Below are 8,959 nucleotides of genomic sequence, written 5' to 3' on the forward strand. Positions count from 1 at the left end.
TTTTGACACGTTCGATCAGTCCCAGCACCTTCTCCATATACTGCACAAATCTTTTCTTTGCATTTCAGTTGCATTTTTACCCTTCTTGAAATAAAAAAGCATAATATGCCAAAAAAGTTACTTTTTTTCTTCCATCTTCAATATTAAAATGGCTACACAAAAATTCACCAATTTTGATAAGTCTTTTTTTAATGCACACTGATATGACAGCTGTCATAATACAATCTAACAAAATTATTTCAAATGAAGTAAAAGACAACTAAGTGCTACTAGCGCCAGCTTACGGGAAACCAAACGAACTTTTTGGCCAATCCAACAATAATGGCAATACACAGATTCCCCTCCCACCCTCAGATTTCCACTAAGCTATAATAATCTGAATCTCTAGGGACTTCCCTGGTAGTGCAGTGGTCAAGAATCCTCCTGCCAATGCAGGGGACACGGGTTCCTGGTCCGGGAAGATCCCACATGCCACAGAGCAACTAAGCCCGTGCGCCACAACTACTGACCCTGCGCTCTACAGTCCGTGAGCCACAACTACTGAGCCCACATGCCACAACTACTGAAGCCTGCGCACCTAGAGTCCGTGCTCTGCAACAAGGGAAGCCACCGCAACGAGAAGCCCGTGCACTGCAACAAAGAGTAGCCCCCACTCACCGCAACTAGAGAAAGCCCGCGGGCAGTAATGAAGACCCAGCGCAGCCAAATAATAAATTAAAAAACAAACAAAAAAGTCTATATGTATACCAATAATCTGATTTAACTGTTACAGTTTTATAGTACATGTTGTCATATCTAGGAGGGCTAGTTCACCTCCTTATTCTCTACAAAATACACTGTCAGGAAAAACAGAAAATTTTGAAATAGGCTCCCCTGCCCATGCACCCTCCCCCGCCAACCCCCCCGCCATTTACTGAGTCTTGATTAGGGCACTCTTCAGAAACTTATCTACCTAAATGATGTGTTTGAGCTATTTACAATTCTGTAAAGTGTACTTCTATTTAGGAGCAATACTGACAGAGATACAACTATGATGTGCCTTTGACTTACAAGGAAAAGAAGTAGTTTTTTGATGCTCTCTGAATCCCTTTACACTCTTAGAACTTATTCAGGACCCCAAAGGGCTTAAAAGCACTAATACATACCACATCAAAATTGAAAATTAAGAAATTTTAAAAATACTCATAGACTTATCTGAAAATGAACAAGAACAAAGGCACTGCATGTTAACACAGATAACAGTACTAACATGAAAGTCATTTTGACCTCATGAACCCTCTGAGACAATACCACTGTCCTTGAGCAACTATCAGCTTGTTCCACAATACGGAAGAACATAACTGAAGACACAACATGGTAAGTGAACTTTATTTTCCTTGGTTTATACTTGATTCTGAAAGAAGCTATACAGTATGTTAAAATCTTAGCAAAGTTCACTCAATTTTGAAGGGTGTGCTCCCATGCCTTCACCTATGTTATTTTTTAACTTTTGTGTAATCGGCCAAAGAGCAAAAATTCTATGTCTTACTAGAATAATTTTCTATACTTGATGTTGATTTTATTTGTTTTTCATTATTTAAGTAGAAAAAAAAGAACAAAGACTCCTCACTTATGAATAAGCTAAAGTTCTTTTCAATCACATTACCATTTACATTTACTTTGAAATGTTTTGTCACTTCAGTAAAATAGGTAACCAAGTATTATTTCTCAAGCATCAAAGGTTACATCTTTTAATAAAGTGTTCCAATCTCCTCTCACAACTTTTTTGATTTTTGTCTTCCGGTTATGGGCTGAATTGTGTCCATCCCTGCCCCCAAATTCATATGTTGAAGCTGTAAGCCTCAGTACCTCGGAACATGACTATTTGGAGATAGGACCTTTAGAGAGGTGATTAAGTTAAAATGAGGCTGTTAGGGTGCGGCCCTAATCCAATATGCCTGCTGTCCTTACAAGAACAGGAAGAGACACCAGCAACACACACACACACACACACACACACACACACACACACACACACACACACACACACAGAAAAGGTCACATGAGGACACAGCAAGAAGGTAGCCATTTGCAAGCCAAGGCTTCAGAAGAAACCAAACCTGCTGACAGAGTGATCTTAGACTTCTAGCTTCCGGAACTGTGAGAAAATAAATTTCTGCTGTTTCAGCCACCCAGTCTGTGGTATTTTGTTATGGCAGCCCTAGCAAACTAACACACTTTGCCAAATCAGATCCTAAACTTAGGAAAATAAAACTTCCAAGATACCTTCTATGTGTTAGTGAAAATATCTTTGAGATTTCCCAGAGAGGCTATAGAGAATCACAATGATTTGTCCTTTCAACATATAAGTAGAGATGCTAGAAATAATTAAGTTTATTTGATGTGTTACTATTATAAGAGTTGCATGGGAAGAGTTGTCAAATCAGAAGACACTTAACCTTCCCTAGGTTAATCTTATATGGTAAAAGTAATTAATATAAATATTTCACCTCTCTAAATTAATAAAGATATTTTAAAAATGTAATTACTATAACAATTTCTAATTTATATGGTAAATATAATTAATATAAAAATTTCAAAAATTAATATATTTCAAAAAGTGTTTTATGAGAAGTCCATGGAGATTCCTCAATGTCCTTGCTTTCCATATATTTAAATATGAAGGGAAACATTATTCAAAACTCTTATGAAATAGTTCTGTCAAGTTTTCCTGTATTTATAAGAGTTCTGGCAGTAAAGTGCTATCTGTCCTAATTTCAGTTTTCTTAGTTTTTTTTCCCCCAATTTCAGTTATTATTGAACCTTTATTTTATTCTCATCTATCATCTTCTAGGCCAGTGATTTTCAAATGGTGTTTTATAAAAATATAGATGTCTAAACTTGATCCCTGACTTACTGAATCTCTTTACTTGATATTCTTGGTGTTATTCCTGGTACATTAGGTCTCAGGATTATCATATTATATCTCAAGATTTTTTTCAACTGTAAAAAGTTATACTCATTCATATTCATAAATCATATGTAAGGAATCACTGACTTCTGTGAGAATAGGCTTAATCATCATCTTTAGAAACATTCTTGTTTAAAAACCTTTTTGGAATACAGGCATAACTCGCTTTATTGTGCTTCACAGATATCGTGGTTTTTACAAACTGCTGATTTGTGGCAATTGATTTGTGTTGTCAGATGATTGTTAGCATTTTTTAGTAATAAAGTATTTTTAATTAAGATATAATATGTACACTTTTAAAAGAAATAATGCTACTGCACACTTAATAGACTACAGAATAGTGTAAACATAACTTTTACATGCAACAAGAAACCAAAAATTTTATCTGACTCACTTTATTGTGGTATTCTGGAACCAAACCACAGTATCTCCAAAACATGCCTCTAATGTGTTCTCCATGTCACAGAAACAACCAAATTTCCTTGTCAACTGTATTTATTCTTATTATGAACCCTCGTCATATCTTTCCACTTGACAATTATCAATAATAAATAAGCCATAGTCATTTTAAGCCTCTGTCATCTATTGACTAGTTTTTGTTTTATTCTGATGCTTGTTTGAAGGCCTTCCTATAAGCTACAGGCCAGAGTTTGTACTTTCAATGAAGAAGGATAGTCTCAGAGCCCTGTGAAAAGGACTGTACCCAGTATTTGAAACCACTTATACATCAAAGAATAGACACTTGGGTACTGGCTTCTGAGGAGACGTGGCTTAGAGAACTTTCAAAAGACACCAGTGGACTACATTAGGATTTCTCATATATTTTTTTAAGCTGATAAGCAGCTTTATGAAACTGACAATCCAAGATCATCCATAATGTTTAACTTTGCTTTAATTTTCTGTTTTCTGGATCTCCCTTATAGGGAGTCATTTCTCCTTCTTCTAAAGTAATCTAATTTACATCAATTTTGTAAACTCTGCTTTGGTACGCTGAAATGAAATGTTAAAAAAACATTTCTCTTCTCCCTTCAGCTTGCCAGTATCTCCTGGAAAGGAGCTTATATCCTCTTCTGAGGCCCTGATTTTTGCAGCTGCCATTCAGGGCACACCTCTAGATCACCTGACTCTGAGGGCCAGCGGGGGATTATGCTCAAGGGTCCCACAGGACTAAAACCAATGGACAAAGAGTTCTTAACTGACTACCACCCCAGGGCACAGCAAGAGGCAACAGACTGAGGTGCCCAATCTTTCTGTAGAAGAGGATTATTAGTTTATCTAATACAGCTTTGGCCTAAGAGGCAGGCTTCTAATTAAACCCACATCAAAGGGCCTGTTGTAATCCTCTCAGAGATCTCAGAAGGAGGGCCCTATCTTTGCACCATCCCTCTGCTGCACTCCAGAACAACCGTTTCTTCCATAGGGGAGCTCGTATTCCCATCTGGTGTCCCCATTTTTGTGGTTGCCACCTAACTGATGCCCCTTGATTGCCTGGTTCTGGTGGACAGCTGGGCTTGTATCCTGGATCCCATGGGACTGTAACAACTGGAGAGACAGTTTTTGGTTGGCTACCACCCCCAGTGCCCAGCACAAAGAACAAACAGAAACATACCCCAGTTTTCGGTGAAAAAGGCCTATCTGCTTGTCCTGGAGCTTTGGCCTAAGGTTTCTACACCTCTAGCAACCTACTGAGGTGATCTTTGGGGACAAAAGCTGGTGGATGCCATCTTTGCCCTCTCCCTCTACCTTGCTTTAACTTGCCAATATCTCTTGGAAAGGAGCTTGTACCCTTAGCTGGTGCCCTGATTTTCACAGCTGACACCCAGGGACACCTCTAGGTTGCCTAGTTCTGGCAGCAGTGTGACTTACCCTTGCAGTCCCACAGGACGATATACATTTGCATACTTAAAAGCCACTGCCTGAGGGTCTGGCATCAATCAGCCTGAATCTAGGTATTGCTGAAATTCTCCCCTTTGGGATACTGACAGGTCTTGGCACATTCTCAACTAACTGAGAGCCACTAAAAATAATATAGACTGTCTGGACATTAACAAAGATTTGAGAGACAACCAAGAGTGAGGGCAGGGTTGAACTATATTACAACACTACAGTAATCAAAACAGTATGGTAGCAGCATTAAAAACAGACATAGATCAATGGAACAGAATAGACAGCCCAGAAATAAACCAATGCATATATGATCAATTTATTTAAGACAAAGGAGCTAAAAATACACAGTGGGAAAAGGACAGTCTTTTCAATGAATAGTGCTGGGAAAATTGGACAGCCACATGCAAAAGAATGAAACTGGACCACTATCTTACACCATACACAAAAACTAACTCAAGGGCTTCCCTGGTAGTACAGTGGTTAAGAATCCACCTGCCAGTGCAGGACACGGGTTCAAGCCCTGGTCCAGGAAGATCCCACATGCCGCGGATCAACTAAGCCCGTGTGCCACAACTACTGAGCCTGCACTCTAGAGCCCACAAGCCACAACTACTGAAGCCTGCGCACCTAGAGCCCATGCTCCGCAACAAGAGAAGCCACTGCAATCTGAAGCCCGCGAACCACAATGAAGAGTAGCCCCGCTTGCCGCAACTAGAGAAAGCCTGCACGCAGCAACGAAGACCTGACACAGCCAAAAATGATAAATAAATAATAATAAATAAATTTATATTTAAAAAAACTAACTCAAAATGGACTAAAGACTTGAATATATGACCTAAATCATAAAACTCCTAGAAGAAAACATGGGCAGTAAGCTCCCTGACATCAGTCTTGAGGATGATTTTTTGGATTTAGCACCAAAAGTTAAAGTATCAAAAGCAAAAATAAACAAGTAGGACTACATCACACTAAAAAGCTTCTGCACAACAAAGGAAACCATCAACATGGATTAAAGACCAAAATGTAAGACCAAAAACCATTAAAACTCCTAGAAGAAAACAGGCAGATCACTCTTTGACATAAATCGTAGCAATAGTTTTTTGGATCTGTCTCCTAAGGCAAAGGAAACAAAGGCAAAAATAAACAAATGGGACCTAAATAGACTTAAAAGCTTTTGCACAGCAAAGGAAATCACTGACAAAACAAAAAGACAACCTACTGATTGGCAGAAAATATCTGCAAATGATATGACCAATAAGGTGTTAATATCCAAAATATATAAACAGCTCATATAACTCAACATCAAAAAACAAACAGCCTGGTTTAAAAGAATAGGCAGAAGAGCTGAATAGACATTTTTCCAAAGAAGACATACACAGATGGCCTACAGGCACATGAAAAGATGCTCAACATCATTAATCATCAGGGAAATGCAAATCACAATGAGATATCAACTCACAGTTGTTAGACTGGCTATATCAAAAAGACAAGAAATAACAAGTGTTGGTGAAGATGTGGAGAAAAGAGAACCCTCGTGCACTGTTAGTGGGAATATAAATTGGTGCAGCCACTATGGAAACAGTATGGGAGTACTTCAAAAAATTAGAAACAGAACTACCATATGATCCAGCAATTCCACTTCTGGGTAAAACAAAAACACTAATTTGAAAAGATGTATACACCACCATGTTCATTTTAGCATTATTTACAACAGCCAAGGTATGGAAGCAACCTAAGTTTCCACTGATGGATGAATGGATAAAGAAAACATGGGTGTGTGTGTGTGTGTGTGTGTGTGTGTGTGTAAGTGTATACATACACACATGTATATACACACATACATACAAATATACATACAATGGAATATTATTTAGCCATAAAAAAGAAGAAAATCTTGCCATTTGTGACAACACACATGATTCCTAGAGGGCATTATGCTAAGTGAAATAAGTCAGAAAGAGAAAGACAAATACTGTGTGATCTCACTTACATGTGGAATCTAAAAAACAAACAACAACAACAAACTGAAACCAAGCTCATAGATACGGAGAACAGATTAGTGGTTGCCAGAGGTGGCTGGGGATGGGGGCCAGGCAAAATGGATGAAGGGGGTCAAAAGGCACAAACTTCAGTTATAAAATAACTAAATCATGGGACTGAAATGTACAGTATGGTGACTACCGTTAATAATACTGTACTGCAAATTAGAAAGTTGCTTAGAATAAATCTTAGTTTCATAATAAGAAAACAAATTTTTAATGATGGTGACAGATGTTAACTAGACTTATTGTGGTGATCATTTGCAATATATACAAATATCAAATTGTTATGCTATATACATGAAACAAATATAATGTTATGTCAATTAAAAACATTTTATCTGATTCTTGCTGATCCCCAGAATTCAATGAGAATTCAAACTTAATAGGTTTCTGTTCTTTTAATAGTAATGTTGCTATCTGCATGGGTTCAGTAAAAATATGTTCCCCTTCTCACTAGTTTGTACTTCTTTCATAACTGATTGAGCAAATCAATTATGTAACCAAGAAATTACCTGAAATGTCATATTAAGAACGATGGCTATTGAATCAGATATGACAAGTCATCTTAAAGAATAAAGTTGGTTGTACTTATGGAGCCAATGCTTATGATGTCTCCGGCACAGTAGAAGATTAAAATTTGTCAGGTCTGGGACGTTGTCACGTGATGAATTGTGCTCCCCCAAAATTCATATGTTGAAGTCCTAATCCCTAGTACCCTCAGAAAGTGACCTTCTTCAGAAATAGGGTCACTGCAGATGTAATTACATAAGTTGAAGTCATATTTGAGTAGGGTGGACCACTAATACAAAATGACTGGTGTCCTTATAAAAGGGCAAAATTTGGACACAGATAGGCACATAGAGAGAATGCCATGGGAGGATGAAGGCAGAGATCTACTAGCCAAGGAATACCAAAGATTGCCAGCAAACCACCAAAAGCTAGGAGAGACACATGGAACAGATTCTCTCTTACAGCCCTCAGAAGGAAGCAACACTGCCAACACCTTGATTTTGGACTTCTAGCCTTCACAACTGAGTCAATAAATTTGCATTGTTCAAGCAACTGAGTTTGTGATATTTTATTATAGCAGCCCTAGCAAACTAATACAGTTGTCCTATACACTAATACTATACACTTTCTAAAGAAAGGTTTGCCTTTTGCCTAGTTCCAAGAAGAGAGTCTCAAAGTCTTGGAAATATCCTGTTAAGAGTGTCTTTTTATAGACCCCGAATAGCCAAAGCAGTCTTGAGTGAAAAAAACGGAGCTGGAGGAATAAGACTCCCTGACTTCAGACTATACTACAAAGCTACAGTAATCAAGACAATATGGTAGTGGCACAAAAACAGAAACATAGATCAATGGAACAAGATAGAAAGCCCAGAGATAAATCCACGCACCTATGGTCAACTAATCTATGACAAAGGAGGCAAGGATATACAATGGAGAAAAGACAGTCTCTTCAATAAGTGGTGCTGGGAAAACTGGACAGCTACATGTAAAAGAATGAAATTAGAACACTCCCTAACACCATACACAAAAATAAACTCAAAATGGATTAAAGACCTAAATGTAAGGCCACACACTATCAAACTCTTAGAGGAAAACATAGGCAGAACACTCTATGACATAAATCACAGCAAGATCCTTTTTGACCCATCTCCTAGAGAAATGGAAATAAAAACAAAAATAAACAAATGGGACCTAATGAAACTTAAAAGCTTTTGCACAGCAAAGGAAACCATAAACAAGACAAAAAGACAACCCTCAGAAAGGGAGTAATATTTGCAAATGAAGCAACTGACAAAGGATTAATATCCAAAATTTATAAGCAACTCATGCAGCTCAATAACAAAAAAACAAACAACCCAATCCAAAAATGGGCAGAAGAACTAAATAGACATTTCTCCAAAGAAGATATACAGATCGCCAACAAACACATGAAAGAATGCTCAACATCATTAATCATTAGAGAAATGCAAATCAAAACGACAATGAGATATCATCTCACACCGGTCAGATTGGCCATCATCAAAAACTCTAGAAACAATAAATGCTGGAGAGGGTGTGGAGAAAAGGGAAC

At 37.8% G+C, this 8,959-nt stretch overlaps 1 protein-coding gene across 3 annotated transcripts in view; it reads right to left on the reverse strand.

The window, feature by feature from the left end:
- HERC4 (HECT and RLD domain containing E3 ubiquitin protein ligase 4) overlaps positions 1–8,959 on the reverse strand; it is a 140,253-nt gene that overhangs the window by 69,538 nt on the left and 61,756 nt on the right. The gene's annotated exons all lie outside the window — the stretch shown is intronic.

This window comes from Physeter macrocephalus, chromosome 20 (assembly GCF_002837175.3).
Source record: "Physeter macrocephalus isolate SW-GA chromosome 20, ASM283717v5, whole genome shotgun sequence".
Lineage (NCBI taxonomy): Eukaryota > Metazoa > Chordata > Mammalia > Artiodactyla > Physeteridae > Physeter > Physeter macrocephalus.